Raw genomic sequence first — 12500 nt, forward strand, 5'->3', positions numbered from 1 at the left:
CAGCACCTGGTATTCCCAGGCGGTCTCCCATCCAAGTACTAACCAGGCCCGACCCTGCTTAGCTTCCGAGATCAGACGAGATCGGGCGTTGCCAGGCTGGTATGGCCGTACGAAATAAGTTGACAACCATAGGCTACTTATCCATATACAGATTTAGCAATTGACAATGCAAGGTGGTCTCTCTCTCTCTCTCTCTCGTGTCAAAATGAAAACAGCTTCCAGCCCCTTTCATGAAGGACTACTTGTGCATATTGCAAGATTTCAGTTTCTAAGTGAATGAGCAAAAGAGCATACAGCACCTGGTATTCCCAGGCGGTCTCCCATCCAAGTACTAACCAGGCCCGACCCTGCTTAGCTTACGAGATCAGACGTGATCGGGCGTTGCCAGGCTGGTATGGCCGTACGAAATAAGTTGACAACCATAGGCTACTTATCCATATACAGATTTGGCATTTGACAATGCAAGGTGGTCTCTCTCTCTCTCTCTCTCTCTCTCTCTCTCTCTCTCTCTCGTGTCAAAATGAAAACAGTTTCCAGCCCCTTTCATGAAGGACTACTTGTGCATATTGCAAGATGTCAGTTTCTAAGTGAATGAGCAAAAGAGCATACAGCACCTGGTATTCCCAGGCGGTCTCCCATCCAAGTACTAACCAGGCCCGACCCTGCTTAGCTTCCGAGATCAGACGAGATCGGGCGTTGCCAGGCTGGTATGGCCGTACGAAATAAGTTGACAACCATAGGCTACTTATCCATATACAGATTTAGCAATTGACAATGCAAGGTAGTCTCTCTCTCTCTCTCGTGTCAAAATGAAAACAGCTTCCAGCCCCTTTCATGAAGGACTACTTGTGCATATTGCAAGATGTCAGTTTCTAAGTGAATGAGCAAAAGAGCATACAGCACCTGGTATTCCCAGGCGGTCTCCCATCCAAGTACTAACCAGGCCCGACCCTGCTTAGCTTCCGAGATCAGGCGTTGCCAGGCTGGTATGGCCGTACGAAATAAGTTGACAACCATAGGCTACTTATCCATATACAGATTTAGCAATTGACAATGCAAGGTGGTCTCTCTCTCTCTCTCTCGTGTCAAAATGAAAACAGCTTCCAGCCCCTTTCATGAAGGACTACTTGTGCATATTGCAAGATGTCAGTTTCTAAGTGAATGAGCAAAAGAGCATACAGCACCTGGTATTCCCAGGCGGTCTCCCATCCAAGTACTAACCAGGCCCGACCCTGCTTAGCTTCCGAGATCAGACGAGATCGGGCGTTGCCAGGCTGGTATGGCCGTACGAAATAAGTTGACAACCATAGGCTACTTATCCATATACAGATTTAGCAATTGACAATACAAGGTAGTCTCTCTCTCTCTCTCTCTCTCTCTCTCGTGTCAAAATGAAAACAGCTTCCAGCCCCTTTCATGAAGGACTACTTGTGCATATTGCAAGATGTCAGTTTCTAAGTGAATGAGCAAAAGAGCATACAGCACCTGGTATTCCCAGGCGGTCTCCCATCCAAGTACTAACCAGGCCCGACCCTGCTTAGCTTCCGAGATCAGGCGTTGCCAGGCTGGTATGGCCGTACTAAATAAGTTGACAACCATAGGCTACTTATCCATATACAGATTTAGCAATTGACAATGCAAGGTAGTCTCTCTCTCTCTCTCTCGTGTCAAAATGAAAACAGCTTCCAGCCCCTTTCATGAAGGACTACTTGTGCATATTGCAAGATGTCAGTTTCTAAGTGAATGAGCAAAAGAGCATACAGCACCTGGTATTCCCAGGCGGTCTCCCATCCAAGTACTAACCAGGCCCGACCCTGCTTAGCTTCCGAGATCAGACGAGATCGGGCGTTGCCAGGCTGGTATGGCCGTACGAAATAAGTTGACAACCATAGGCTACTTATCCATATACAGATTTAGCAATTGAAAATGCAAGGTAGTCTCTCTCTCTCTCTCTCTCTCGTGTCAAAATGAAAACAGCTTCCAGCCCCTTTCATGAAGGACTACTTGTGCATATTGCAAGATTTCAGTTTCTAAGTGAATGAGCACAAGAGCATACAGCACCTGGTATTCCCAGGCGGTCTCCCATCCAAGTACTAACCAGGCCCGACCCTGCTTAGCTTCCGAGATCAGACGAGATCGGGCGTTGCCAGGCTGGTATGGCCGTACGAAATAAGTTGACAACCATAGGCTACTTATCCATATACAGATTTAGCAATTGACAATGCAAGGTAGTCTCTCTCTCTCTCTCTCTCTCTCTCTCGTGTCAAAATGAAAACAGCTTCCAGCCCCTTTCATGAAGGACTACTTGTGCATATTGCAAGATGTCAGTTTCTATGTGAATGAGCAAAAGAGCATACAGCACCTGGTATTCCCAGGCGGTCTCCCATCCAAGTACTAACCAGGCCCGACCCTGCTTAGCTTCCGAGATCAGACGTGATCGGGCGTTGCCAGGCTGGTATGGCCGTACGAAATAAGTTGACAACCATAGGCTACTTATCCATATACAGATTTAGCAATTGACAATGCAAGGTGGTCTCTCTCTCTCTCTCTCTCTCTCTCTCTCTCTCTCTCGTGTCAAAATGAAAACAGCTTCCAGCCCCTTTCATGAAGGACTACTTGTGCATATTGCAAGATGTCAGTTTCTAAGTGAATGAGCAAAAGAGCATACAGCACCTGGTATTCCCAGGCGGTCTCCCATCCAAGTACTAACCAGGCCCGACCCTGCTTAGCTTCCGAGATCAGACGTGATCGGGCGTTGCCAGGCTGGTATGGCCGTACGAAATAAGTTGACAACCATAGGCTACTTATCCATATACAGATTTAGCAATTGACAATGCAAGGTGGTCTCTCTCTCTCTCTCTCTCTCTCTCTCGTGTCAAAATGAAAACAGCTTCCAGCCCCTTTCATGAAGGACTACTTGTGCATATTGCAAGATGTCAGTTTCTAAGTGAATGAGCAAAAGAGCATACAGCACCTGGTATTACCAGGCGGTCTCCCATCCAAGTACTAACCAGGCCCGACCCTGCTTAGCTTCCGAGATCAGACGTGATCGGGCGTTGCCAGGCTGGTATGGCCGTACGAAATAAGTTGACAACCATAGGCTACTTATCCATATACAGATTTAGCAATTGACAATGCAAGGTAGTCTCTCTCTCTCTCTCTCTCTCTCTCTCTCTCGTGTCAAAATGAAAACAGCTTCCAGCCCCTTTCATGAAGGACTACTTGTGCATATTGCAAGATGTCAGTTTCTAAGTGAATGAGCAAAAGAGCATACAGCACCTGGTATTCCCAGGCGGTCTCCCATCCAAGTACTAACCAGGCCCGACCCTGCTTAGCTTCCGAGATCAGACGAGATCGGGCGTGGCCAGGCTGGTATGGCCGTACGAAATAAGTTGACAACCATAGGCTACTTATCCATATACAGATTTAGCAATTGACAATGCAAGGTGGTCTCTCTCTCTCTCTCTCTCGTGTCAAAATGAAAACAGCTTCCAGCCCCTTTCATGAAGGACTACTTGTGCATATTGCAAGATGTCAGTTTCTAAGTTAATGAGCAAAAGAGCATACAGCACCTGGTATTCCCAGGCGGTCTCCCATCCAAGTACTAACCAGGCCCGACCCTGCTTAGCTTCCGAGATCAGACGAGATCGGGCGTTGCCAGGCTGGTATGGCCGTACGAAATAAGTTGACAACCATAGGCTACTTATCCATATACAGATTTAGCAATTGACAATGCAAGGTGGTCTCTCTCTCTCTCTCTCGTGTCAAAATGAAAACAGCTTCCAGCCCCTTTCATGAAGGACTACTTGTGCATATTGCAAGATTTCAGTTTCTAAGTGAATGAGCAAAAGAGCATACAGCACCTGGTATACCCAGGCGGTCTCCCATCCAAGTACTAACCAGGCCCGACCCTGCTTAGCTTCCGAGATCAGACGAGATCGGGCGTTGCCAGGCTGGTATGGCCGTACGAAATAAGTTGACAACCATAGGCTACTTATACATATACAGATTTAGCAATTGACAATGCAAGGTGGTCTCTCTCTCTCTCTCTCTCGTGTCAAAATGAAAACAGCTTCCAGCCCCTTTCATGAAGGACTACTTGTGCATATTGCAAGATTTCAGTTTCTAAGTGAATGAGCAAAAGAGCATACGGCACCTGGTATTCCCAGGCGGTCTCCCATCCAAGTACTAACCAGGCCCGACCCTGCTTAGCTTCCGAGATCAGACGTGATCGGGCGTTGCCAGGCTGGTATGGCCGTACGAAATAAGTTGACAACCATAGGCTACTTATCCATATACAGATTTAGCAATTGACAATGCAAGGTGGTCTCTCTCTCTCTCTCTCTCTCTCTCTCTCTCTCTCTCTCGTGTCAAAATGAAAACAGCTTCCAGCCCCTTTCATGAAGGACTACTTGTGCATATTGCAAGATGTCAGTTTCTAAGTGAATGAGCAAAAGAGCATACAGCATCTGGTATTACAAGGCGGTCTCCCATCCAAGTACTAACCAGGCCCGACCCTGCTTAGCTTCCGAGATCAGACGTGATCGGGCGTTGCCAGGCTGGTATGGCCGTACGAAATAAGTTGACAACCATAGGCTACTTATCCATATACAGATTTAGCAATTGACAATGCAAGGTAGTCTCTCTCTCTCTCTCTCTCTCTCTCTCTCTCTCTCTCGTGTCAAAATGAAAACAGCTTCCAGCCCCTTTCATGAAGGACTACTTGTGCATATTGCAAGATGTCAGTTTCTAAGTGAATGAGCAAAAGAGCATACAGCACCTGGTATTCCCAGGCGGTCTCCCATCCAAGTACTAACCAGGCCCGACCCTGCTTAGCTTCCGAGATCAGACGAGATCGGGCGAGGCCAGGCTGGTATGGCCGTACGAAATAAGTTGACAACCATAGGCTACTTATCCATATACAGATTTAGCAATTGACAATGCAAGGTGGTCTCTCTCTCTCTCTCTCTCGTGTCAAAATGAAAACAGCTTCCAGCCCCTTTCATGAAGGACTACTTGTGCATATTGCAAGATGTCAGTTTCTAAGTTAATGAGCAAAAGAGCATACAGCACCTGGTATTCCCAGGCGGTCTCCCATCCAAGTACTAACCAGGCCCGACCCTGCTTAGCTTCCGAGATCAGACGAGATCGGGCGTTGCCAGGCTGGTATGGCCGTACGAAATAAGTTGACAACCATAGGCTACTTATCCATATACAGATTTAGCAATTGACAATGCAAGGTGGTCTCTCTCTCTCTCTCTCGTGTCAAAATGAAAACAGCTTCCAGCCCCTTTCATGAAGGACTACTTGTGCATATTGCAAGATTTCAGTTTCTAAGTGAATGAGCAAAAGAGCATACAGCACCTGGTATTCCCAGGCGGTCTCCCATCCAAGTACTAACCAGGCCCGACCCTGCTTAGCTTCCGAGATCAGACGAGATCGGGCGTTGCCAGGCTGGTATGGCCGTACGAAATAAGTTGACAACCATAGGCTACTTATCCATATACAGATTTAGCAATTGACAATGCAAGGTGGTCTCTCTCTCTCTCTCTCTCTCTCTCTCTCTCTCTCTCTCTCTCTCTCTCTCTCTCTCTCTCTCTCTCTCGTGTCAAAATGAAAACAGCTTCCAGCCCCTTTCATGAAGGACTACTTGTGCATATTGCAAGATGTCAGTTTCTAAGTGAATGAGCAAAAGAGCATACAGCACCTGGTATTCCCAGGCGGTCTCCCATCCAAGTACTAACCAGGCCCGACCCTGCTTAGCTTCCGAGATCAGACGAGAGCGGGCGTTGCCAGGCTGGTATGGCCGTACGAAATAAGTTGACAACCATAGGCTACTTATCCATATACAGATTTAGCAATTGACAATGCAAGGTAGTCTCTCTCTCTCTCTCTCTCTCTCTCTCTCTCTCTCGTGTCAAAATGAAAACAGCTTCCAGCCCCTTTCATGAAGGACTACTTGTGCATATTGCAAGATGTCAGTTTCTAAGTGAATGAGCAAAAGAGCATACAGCACCTGGTATTCCCAGGCGGTCTCCCATCCAAGTACTAACCAGGCCCGACCCTGCTTAGCTTACGAGATCAGACGTGATCGGGCGTTGCCAGGCTGGTATGGCCGTACGAAATAAGTTGACAACCATAGGCTACTTATCCATATACAGATTTGGCATTTGACAATGCAAGGTGGTCTCTCTCTCTCTCTCTCTCTCTCTCTCTCGTGTCAAAATGAAAACAGTTTCCAGCCCCTTTCATGAAGGACTACTTGTGCATATTGCAAGATTTCAGTTTCTAAGTGAATGAGCAAAAGAGCATACAGCACCTGGTATTCCCAGGCGGTCTCCCATCCAAGTACTAACCAGGCCCGACCCTGCTTAGCTTCCGAGATCAGACGAGATCGGGCGTTGCCAGGCTGGTATGGCCGTACGAAATAAGTTGACAACCATAGGCTACTTATCCATATACAGATTTAGCAATTGACAATGCAAGGTAGTCTCTCTCTCTCTCTCTCTCTCTCTCTCTCTCGTGTCAAAATGAAAACAGCTTCCAGCCCCTTTCATGAAGGACTACTTGTGCATATTGCAAGATGTCAGTTTCTAAGTGAATGAGCAAAAGAGCATACAGCACCTGGTATTCCCAGGCGGTCTCCCATCCAAGTACTAACCAGGCCCGACCCTGCTTAGCTTACGAGATCAGACGTGATCGGGCGTTGCCAGGCTGGTATGGCCGTACGAAATAAGTTGACAACCATAGGCTACTTATCCATATACAGATTTGGCATTTGACAATGCAAGGTGGTCTCTCTCTCTCTCTCTCTCTCTCTCTCGTGTCAAAATGAAAACAGTTTCCAGCCCCTTTCATGAAGGACTACTTGTGCATATTGCAAGATTTCAGTTTCTAAGTGAATGAGCAAAAGAGCATACAGCACCTGGTATTCCCAGGCGGTCTCCCATCCAAGTACTAACCAGGCCCGACCCTGCTTAGCTTCCGAGATCAGACGAGATCGGGCGTTGCCAGGCTGGTATGGCCGTACGAAATAAGTTGACAACCATAGGCTACTTATCCATATACAGATTTAGCAATTGACAATGCAAGGTAGTCTCTCTCTCTCTCTCGTGTCAAAATGAAAACAGCTTCCAGCCCCTTTCATGAAGGACTACTTGTGCATATTGCAAGATGTCAGTTTCTAAGTGAATGAGCAAAAGAGCATACAGCACCTGGTATTCCCAGGCGGTCTCCCATCCAAGTACTAACCAGGCCCGACCCTGCTTAGCTTCCGAGATCAGACGAGAGCGGGCGTTGCCAGGCTGGTATGGCCGTACGAAATAAGTTGACAACCATAGGCTACTTATCCATATACAGATTTAGCAATTGACAATGCAAGGTGGTCTCTCTCTCTCTCTCTCGTGTCAAAATGAAAACAGCTTCCAGCCCCTTTCATGAAGGACTACTTGTGCATATTGCAAGATGTCAGTTTCTAAGTGAATGAGCAAAAGAGCATACAGCACCTGGTATTCCCAGGCGGTCTCCCATCCAAGTACTAACCAGGCCCGACCCTGCTTAGCTTACGAGATCAGACGTGATCGGGCGTTGCCAGGCTGGTATGGCCGTACGAAATAAGTTGACAACCATAGGCTACTTATCCATATACAGATTTGGCATTTGACAATGCAAGGTGGTCTCTCTCTCTCTCTCTCTCTCTCTCTCTCTCGTGTCAAAATGAAAACAGTTTCCAGCCCCTTTCATGAAGGACTACTTGTGCATATTGCAAGATTTCAGTTTCTAAGTGAATGAGCAAAAGAGCATACAGCACCTGGTATTCCCAGGCGGTCTCCCATCCAAGTACTAACCAGGCCCGACCCTGCTTAGCTTCCGAGATCAGACGAGATCGGGCGTTGCCAGGCTGGTATGGCCGTACGAAATAAGTTGACAACCATAGGCTACTTATCCATATACAGATTTAGCAATTGACAATGCAAGGTAGTCTCTCTCTCTCTCTCTCGTGTCAAAATGAAAACAGCTTCCAGCCCCTTTCATGAAGGACTACTTGTGCATATTGCAAGATGTCAGTTTCTAAGTGAATGAGCAAAAGAGCATACAGCACCTGGTATTCCCAGGCGGTCTCCCATCCAAGTACTAACCAGGCCCGACCCTGCTTAGCTTCCGAGATCAGACGAGATCGGGCGTTGCCAGGCTGGTATGGCCGTACGAAATAAGTTGACAACCATAGGCTACTTATCCATATACAGATTTAGCAATTGACAATGCAAGGTGGTCTCTCTCTCTCTCTCTCTCGTGTCAAAATGAAAACAGCTTCCAGCCCCTTTCATGAAGGACTACTTGTGCATATTGCAAGATGTCAGTTTCTAAGTTAATGAGCAAAAGAGCATACAGCACCTGGTATTCCCAGGCGGTCTCCCATCCAAGTACTAACCAGGCCCGACCCTGCTTAGCTTCCGAGATCAGACGAGATCGGGCGTTGCCAGGCTGGTATGGCCGTACGAAATAAGTTGACAACCATAGGCTACTTATCCATATACAGATTTAGCAATTGACAATGCAAGGTGGTCTCTCTCTCTCTCTCTCGTGTCAAAATGAAAACAGCTTCCAGCCCCTTTCATGAAGGACTACTTGTGCATATTGCAAGATTTCAGTTTCTAAGTGAATGAGCAAAAGAGCATACAGCACCTGGTATTCCCAGGCGGTCTCCCATCCAAGTACTAACCAGGCCCGACCCTGCTTAGCTTCCGAGATCAGACGAGATCGGGCGTTGCCAGGCTGGTATGGCCGTACGAAATAAGTTGACAACCATAGGCTACTTATCCATATACAGATTTAGCAATTGACAATACAAGGTAGTCTCTCTCTCTCTCTCTCTCTCTCTCTCTCTCTCTCTCGTGTCAAAATGAAAACAGCTTCCAGCCCCTTTCATGAAGGACTACTTGTGCATATTGCAAGATGTCAGTTTCTAAGTGAATGAGCAAAAGAGCATACAGCACCTGGTATTCCCAGGCGGTCTCCCATCCAAGTACTAACCAGGCCCGACCCTGCTTAGCTTACGAGATCAGACGTGATCGGGCGTTGCCAGGCTGGTATGGCCGTACAAAATAAGTTGACAACCATAGGCTACTTATCCATATACAGATTTAGCAATTGACAATGCAAGGTGGTCTCTCTCTCTCTCTCTCTCTCTCTCGTGTCAAAATGAAAACAGCTTCCAGCCCCTTTCATGAAGGACTACTTGTGCATATTGCAAGATGTCAGTTTCTAAGTGAATGAGCAAAAGAGCATACAGCACCTGGTATTCCCAGGCGGTCTCCCATCCAAGTACTAACCAGGCCCGACCCTGCTTAGCTTCCGAGATCAGGCGTTGCCAGGCTGGTATGGCCGTACGAAATAAGTTGACAACCATAGGCTACTTATCCATATACAGATTTAGCAATTGACAATGCAAGGTAGTCTCTCTCTCTCTCTCTCTCTCTCGTGTCAAAATGAAAACAGCTTCCAGCCCCTTTCATGAAGGACTACTTGTGCATATTGCAAGATGTCAGTTTCTAAGTGAATGAGCAAAAGAGCATACAGCACCTGGTATTCCCAGGCGGTCTCCCATCCAAGTACTAACCAGGCCCGACCCTGCTCAGCTTCCGAGATCAGACGAGATCGGGCGTTGCCAGGCTGGTATGGCCGTACGAAATAAGTTGACAACCATAGGCTACTTATCCATATACAGATTTAGCAATTGACAATGCAAGGTAGTCTCTCTCTCTCTCTCTCTCTCTCTCTCGTGTCAAAATGAAAACAGCTTCCAGCCCCTTTCATGAAGGACTACTTGTGCATATTGCAAGATGTCAGTTTCTAAGTGAATGAGCAAAAGAGCATACAGCACCTGGTATTCCCAGGCGGTCTCCCATCCAAGTACTAACCAGGCCCGACCCTGCTTAGCTTGCGAGATCAGACGTGATCGGGCGTTGCCAGGCTGGTATGGCCGTACGAAATAAGTTGACAACCATAGGCTACTTATCCATATACAGATTTAGCAATTGACAATGCAAGGTGGTCTCTCTCTCTCTCTCTCTCTCTCTCTCTCTCTCTCTCGTGTCAAAATGAAAACAGCTTCCAGCCCCTTTCATGAAGGACTACTTGTGCATATTGCAAGATGTCAGTTTCTAAGTGAATGAGCAAAAGAGCATACAGCACCTGGTATTCCCAGGCGGTCTCCCATCCAAGTACTAACCAGGCCCGACCCTGCTTAGCTTCCGAGATCAGACGTGATCGGGCGTTGCCAGGCTGGTATGGCCGTACGAAATAAGTTGACAACCATAGGCTACTTATCCATATACAGATTTAGCAATTCACAATGCAAGGTGGTCTCTCTCTCTCTCTCTCTCTCTCTCGTGTCAAAATGAAAACAGCTTCCAGCCCCTTTCATGAAGGACTACTTGTGCATATTGCAAGATGTCAGTTTCTAAGTGAATGAGCAAAAGAGCATACAGCACCTGGTATTCCCAGGCGGTCTCCCATCCAAGTACTAACCAGGCCCGACCCTGCTTAGCTTCCGAGATCAGACGAGATCGGGCGTTGCCAGGCTGGTATGGCCGTACGAAATAAGTTGACAACCATAGGCTACTTATCCATATACAGATTTAGCAATTGACAATGCAAGGTAGTCTCTCTCTCTCTCTCTCTCTCTCGTGTCAAAATGAAAACAGCTTCCAGCCCCTTTCATGAAGGACTACTTGTGCATATTGCAAGATTTCAGTTTCTAAGTGAATGAGCAAAAGAGCATACAGCACCTGGTATTCCCAGGCGGTCTCCCATCCAAGTACTAACCAGGCCCGACCCTGCTTAGCTTCCGAGATCAGACGAGATCGGGCGTTGCCAGGCTGGTATGGCCGTACAAAATAAGTTGACAACCATAGGCTACTTATCCATATACAGATTTAGCAATTGACAATGCAAGGTAGTCTCTCTCTCTCTCTCTCTCTCTCTCTCTCGTGTCAAAATGAAAACAGCTTCCAGCCCCTTTCATGAAGGACTACTTGTGCATATTGCAAGATGTCAGTTTCTAAGTGAATGAGCAAAAGAGCATACAGCACCTGGTATTCCCAGGCGGTCTCCCATCCAAGTACTAACCAGGCCCGACCCTGCTTAGCTTCCGAGATCAGACGTGATCTGGCGTTGCCAGGCTGGTATGGCCGTACGAAATAAGTTGACAACCATAGGCTACTTATCCATATACAGATTTAGCAATTGACAATGCAAGGTGGTCTCTCTCTCTCTCTCTCTCTCTCTCTCTCTCTCGTGTCAAAATGAAAACAGCTTCCAGCCCCTTTCATGAAGGACTACTTGTGCATATTGCAAGATGTCAGTTTCTAAGTGAATGAGCAAAAGAGCATACAGCACCTGGTATTCCCAGGCGGTCTCCCATCCAAGTACTAACCAGGCCCGACCCTGCTTAGCTTCCGAGATCAGACGTGATCGGGCGTTGCCAGGCTGGTATGGCCGTACGAAATAAGTTGACAACCATAGGCTACTTATCCATATACAGATTTAGCAATTGACAATGCAAGGTGGTCTCTCTCTCTCTCTCTCTCTCGTGTCAAAATGAAAACAGCTTCCAGCCCCTTTCATGAAGGACTACTTGTGCATATTGCAAGATGTCAGTTTCTAAGTTAATGAGCAAAAGAGCATACAGCACCTGGTATTCCCAGGCGGTCTCCCATCCAAGTACTAACCAGGCCCGACCCTGCTTAGCTTCCGAGATCAGACGAGATCGGGCGTTGCCAGGCTGGTATGGCCGTACGAAATAAGTTGACAACCATAGGCTACTTATCCATATACAGATTTAGCAATTGACAATGCAAGGTGGTCTCTCTCTCTCTCTCTCGTGTCAAAATGAAAACAGCTTCCAGCCCCTTTCATGAAGGACTACTTGTGCATATTGCAAGATTTCAGTTTCTAAGTGAATGAGCAAAAGAGCATACAGCACCTGGTATTCCCAGGCGGTCTCCCATCCAAGTACTAACCAGGCCCGACCCTGCTTAGCTTCCGAGATCAGACGAGATCGGGCGTTGCCAGGCTGGTATGGCCGTACGAAATAAGTTGACAACCATAGGCTACTTATCCATATACAGATTTAGCAATTGACAATGCAAGGTGGTCTCTCTCTCTCTCTCTCTCTCTCTCTCTCTCTCTCTCTCTCTCTCTCTCTCTCTCTCTCTCTCGTGTCAAAATGAAAACAGCTTCCAGCCCCTTTCATGAAGGACTACTTGTGCATATTGCAAGATGTCAGTTTCTAAGTGAATGAGCAAAAGAGCATACAGCACCTGGTATTCCCAGGCGGTCTCCCATCCAAGTACTAACCAGGCCCGACCCTGCTTAGCTTCCGAGATCAGACGAGAGCGGGCGTTGCCAGGCTGGTATGGCCGTACGAAATAAGTTGACAACCATAGGCTACTTATCCATATACAGATTTAGCAATTGACAATGCAAGGTAGTCTCTC

General features: G+C 47.2%; 27 non-coding genes and 15 pseudogenes across 27 annotated transcripts in view; all 42 read right to left on the minus strand.

Annotated features, from left to right (window-relative positions):
• The window catches only part of LOC146229831 (5S ribosomal RNA), a 119-nt gene extending 6 nt beyond the window's left edge, over positions 1-113 (minus strand). Inside the window, exon 1 of the ribosomal RNA XR_014743323.1 lies at positions 1-113. This exon is cut by the window's left edge and continues 6 nt beyond it. This is a non-coding gene — a ribosomal RNA (5S ribosomal RNA).
• Positions 114-287: 174 nt separating this feature from the next.
• Positions 288-406, minus strand: LOC146229832 (5S ribosomal RNA; annotated as a pseudogene).
• A 196-nt stretch (positions 407-602) lies between these two features.
• Positions 603-721, minus strand: LOC146229833 (5S ribosomal RNA). Its single transcript, XR_014743324.1, has one exon. It is a non-coding gene; the product is annotated as a 5S ribosomal RNA (ribosomal RNA).
• A 170-nt stretch (positions 722-891) lies between these two features.
• On the minus strand, positions 892-1000 carry LOC146229834 (5S ribosomal RNA; annotated as a pseudogene).
• Positions 1001-1172: 172 nt separating this feature from the next.
• Positions 1173-1291, minus strand: LOC146229835 (5S ribosomal RNA). The gene has a single exon (XR_014743325.1). It is a non-coding gene; the product is annotated as a 5S ribosomal RNA (ribosomal RNA).
• Positions 1292-1473: 182 nt separating this feature from the next.
• LOC146229836 (5S ribosomal RNA) lies at positions 1474-1582 on the minus strand (annotated as a pseudogene).
• A 172-nt stretch (positions 1583-1754) lies between these two features.
• Positions 1755-1873, minus strand: LOC146229837 (5S ribosomal RNA). The gene has a single exon (XR_014743327.1). It is a non-coding gene; the product is annotated as a 5S ribosomal RNA (ribosomal RNA).
• A 176-nt stretch (positions 1874-2049) lies between these two features.
• Positions 2050-2168, minus strand: LOC146229838 (5S ribosomal RNA). The gene has a single exon (XR_014743328.1). It is a non-coding gene; the product is annotated as a 5S ribosomal RNA (ribosomal RNA).
• A 182-nt stretch (positions 2169-2350) lies between these two features.
• Positions 2351-2469, minus strand: LOC146229839 (5S ribosomal RNA). The gene has a single exon (XR_014744950.1). It is a non-coding gene; the product is annotated as a 5S ribosomal RNA (ribosomal RNA).
• A 192-nt stretch (positions 2470-2661) lies between these two features.
• Positions 2662-2780, minus strand: LOC146229840 (5S ribosomal RNA). Its single transcript, XR_014744951.1, has one exon. It is a non-coding gene; the product is annotated as a 5S ribosomal RNA (ribosomal RNA).
• Positions 2781-2962: 182 nt separating this feature from the next.
• On the minus strand, positions 2963-3081 carry LOC146229841 (5S ribosomal RNA; annotated as a pseudogene).
• Positions 3082-3267: 186 nt separating this feature from the next.
• On the minus strand, positions 3268-3386 carry LOC146229842 (5S ribosomal RNA). Its single transcript, XR_014745149.1, has one exon. It is a non-coding gene; the product is annotated as a 5S ribosomal RNA (ribosomal RNA).
• A 174-nt stretch (positions 3387-3560) lies between these two features.
• On the minus strand, positions 3561-3679 carry LOC146229843 (5S ribosomal RNA). Its single transcript, XR_014743329.1, has one exon. It is a non-coding gene; the product is annotated as a 5S ribosomal RNA (ribosomal RNA).
• Positions 3680-3851: 172 nt separating this feature from the next.
• On the minus strand, positions 3852-3970 carry LOC146229844 (5S ribosomal RNA). Its single transcript, XR_014746224.1, has one exon. It is a non-coding gene; the product is annotated as a 5S ribosomal RNA (ribosomal RNA).
• A 174-nt stretch (positions 3971-4144) lies between these two features.
• LOC146229845 (5S ribosomal RNA) lies at positions 4145-4263 on the minus strand. The gene has a single exon (XR_014744683.1). It is a non-coding gene; the product is annotated as a 5S ribosomal RNA (ribosomal RNA).
• Positions 4264-4457: 194 nt separating this feature from the next.
• Positions 4458-4576, minus strand: LOC146229846 (5S ribosomal RNA; annotated as a pseudogene).
• A 192-nt stretch (positions 4577-4768) lies between these two features.
• On the minus strand, positions 4769-4887 carry LOC146229847 (5S ribosomal RNA). Its single transcript, XR_014745751.1, has one exon. It is a non-coding gene; the product is annotated as a 5S ribosomal RNA (ribosomal RNA).
• A 174-nt stretch (positions 4888-5061) lies between these two features.
• On the minus strand, positions 5062-5180 carry LOC146229848 (5S ribosomal RNA). Its single transcript, XR_014743330.1, has one exon. It is a non-coding gene; the product is annotated as a 5S ribosomal RNA (ribosomal RNA).
• Positions 5181-5352: 172 nt separating this feature from the next.
• Positions 5353-5471, minus strand: LOC146229849 (5S ribosomal RNA). The gene has a single exon (XR_014743331.1). It is a non-coding gene; the product is annotated as a 5S ribosomal RNA (ribosomal RNA).
• A 224-nt stretch (positions 5472-5695) lies between these two features.
• On the minus strand, positions 5696-5814 carry LOC146229850 (5S ribosomal RNA; annotated as a pseudogene).
• Positions 5815-6004: 190 nt separating this feature from the next.
• Positions 6005-6123, minus strand: LOC146229851 (5S ribosomal RNA; annotated as a pseudogene).
• Positions 6124-6307: 184 nt separating this feature from the next.
• LOC146229852 (5S ribosomal RNA) lies at positions 6308-6426 on the minus strand. Its single transcript, XR_014743332.1, has one exon. It is a non-coding gene; the product is annotated as a 5S ribosomal RNA (ribosomal RNA).
• Positions 6427-6612: 186 nt separating this feature from the next.
• On the minus strand, positions 6613-6731 carry LOC146229853 (5S ribosomal RNA; annotated as a pseudogene).
• Positions 6732-6913: 182 nt separating this feature from the next.
• On the minus strand, positions 6914-7032 carry LOC146229854 (5S ribosomal RNA). The gene has a single exon (XR_014743333.1). It is a non-coding gene; the product is annotated as a 5S ribosomal RNA (ribosomal RNA).
• Positions 7033-7202: 170 nt separating this feature from the next.
• On the minus strand, positions 7203-7321 carry LOC146229855 (5S ribosomal RNA; annotated as a pseudogene).
• Positions 7322-7493: 172 nt separating this feature from the next.
• LOC146229856 (5S ribosomal RNA) lies at positions 7494-7612 on the minus strand (annotated as a pseudogene).
• Positions 7613-7798: 186 nt separating this feature from the next.
• On the minus strand, positions 7799-7917 carry LOC146229857 (5S ribosomal RNA). Its single transcript, XR_014743334.1, has one exon. It is a non-coding gene; the product is annotated as a 5S ribosomal RNA (ribosomal RNA).
• Positions 7918-8089: 172 nt separating this feature from the next.
• On the minus strand, positions 8090-8208 carry LOC146229858 (5S ribosomal RNA). Its single transcript, XR_014743335.1, has one exon. It is a non-coding gene; the product is annotated as a 5S ribosomal RNA (ribosomal RNA).
• Positions 8209-8382: 174 nt separating this feature from the next.
• Positions 8383-8501, minus strand: LOC146229859 (5S ribosomal RNA). Its single transcript, XR_014743336.1, has one exon. It is a non-coding gene; the product is annotated as a 5S ribosomal RNA (ribosomal RNA).
• Positions 8502-8673: 172 nt separating this feature from the next.
• LOC146229860 (5S ribosomal RNA) lies at positions 8674-8792 on the minus strand. Its single transcript, XR_014743338.1, has one exon. It is a non-coding gene; the product is annotated as a 5S ribosomal RNA (ribosomal RNA).
• A 192-nt stretch (positions 8793-8984) lies between these two features.
• Positions 8985-9103, minus strand: LOC146229861 (5S ribosomal RNA; annotated as a pseudogene).
• A 180-nt stretch (positions 9104-9283) lies between these two features.
• On the minus strand, positions 9284-9392 carry LOC146229862 (5S ribosomal RNA; annotated as a pseudogene).
• Positions 9393-9570: 178 nt separating this feature from the next.
• Positions 9571-9689, minus strand: LOC146229863 (5S ribosomal RNA). Its single transcript, XR_014746377.1, has one exon. It is a non-coding gene; the product is annotated as a 5S ribosomal RNA (ribosomal RNA).
• Positions 9690-9871: 182 nt separating this feature from the next.
• Positions 9872-9990, minus strand: LOC146229864 (5S ribosomal RNA; annotated as a pseudogene).
• A 192-nt stretch (positions 9991-10182) lies between these two features.
• Positions 10183-10301, minus strand: LOC146229865 (5S ribosomal RNA). The gene has a single exon (XR_014744952.1). It is a non-coding gene; the product is annotated as a 5S ribosomal RNA (ribosomal RNA).
• A 180-nt stretch (positions 10302-10481) lies between these two features.
• On the minus strand, positions 10482-10600 carry LOC146229866 (5S ribosomal RNA). Its single transcript, XR_014743339.1, has one exon. It is a non-coding gene; the product is annotated as a 5S ribosomal RNA (ribosomal RNA).
• A 178-nt stretch (positions 10601-10778) lies between these two features.
• Positions 10779-10897, minus strand: LOC146229867 (5S ribosomal RNA). The gene has a single exon (XR_014745326.1). It is a non-coding gene; the product is annotated as a 5S ribosomal RNA (ribosomal RNA).
• A 184-nt stretch (positions 10898-11081) lies between these two features.
• Positions 11082-11200, minus strand: LOC146229868 (5S ribosomal RNA; annotated as a pseudogene).
• A 188-nt stretch (positions 11201-11388) lies between these two features.
• On the minus strand, positions 11389-11507 carry LOC146229869 (5S ribosomal RNA). The gene has a single exon (XR_014744953.1). It is a non-coding gene; the product is annotated as a 5S ribosomal RNA (ribosomal RNA).
• Positions 11508-11683: 176 nt separating this feature from the next.
• LOC146229870 (5S ribosomal RNA) lies at positions 11684-11802 on the minus strand. The gene has a single exon (XR_014743340.1). It is a non-coding gene; the product is annotated as a 5S ribosomal RNA (ribosomal RNA).
• Positions 11803-11974: 172 nt separating this feature from the next.
• LOC146229871 (5S ribosomal RNA) lies at positions 11975-12093 on the minus strand. The gene has a single exon (XR_014743341.1). It is a non-coding gene; the product is annotated as a 5S ribosomal RNA (ribosomal RNA).
• A 218-nt stretch (positions 12094-12311) lies between these two features.
• Positions 12312-12430, minus strand: LOC146229872 (5S ribosomal RNA; annotated as a pseudogene).
• Positions 12431-12500: the final 70 nt, after the last annotated feature.

This window comes from Hypomesus nipponensis, chromosome 24, assembly GCF_054491055.1.
Source record: "Hypomesus nipponensis isolate SF chromosome 24, ASM5449105v1, whole genome shotgun sequence".
In the NCBI taxonomy this organism is placed as follows: Eukaryota; Metazoa; Chordata; class Actinopteri; order Osmeriformes; family Osmeridae; genus Hypomesus; species Hypomesus nipponensis.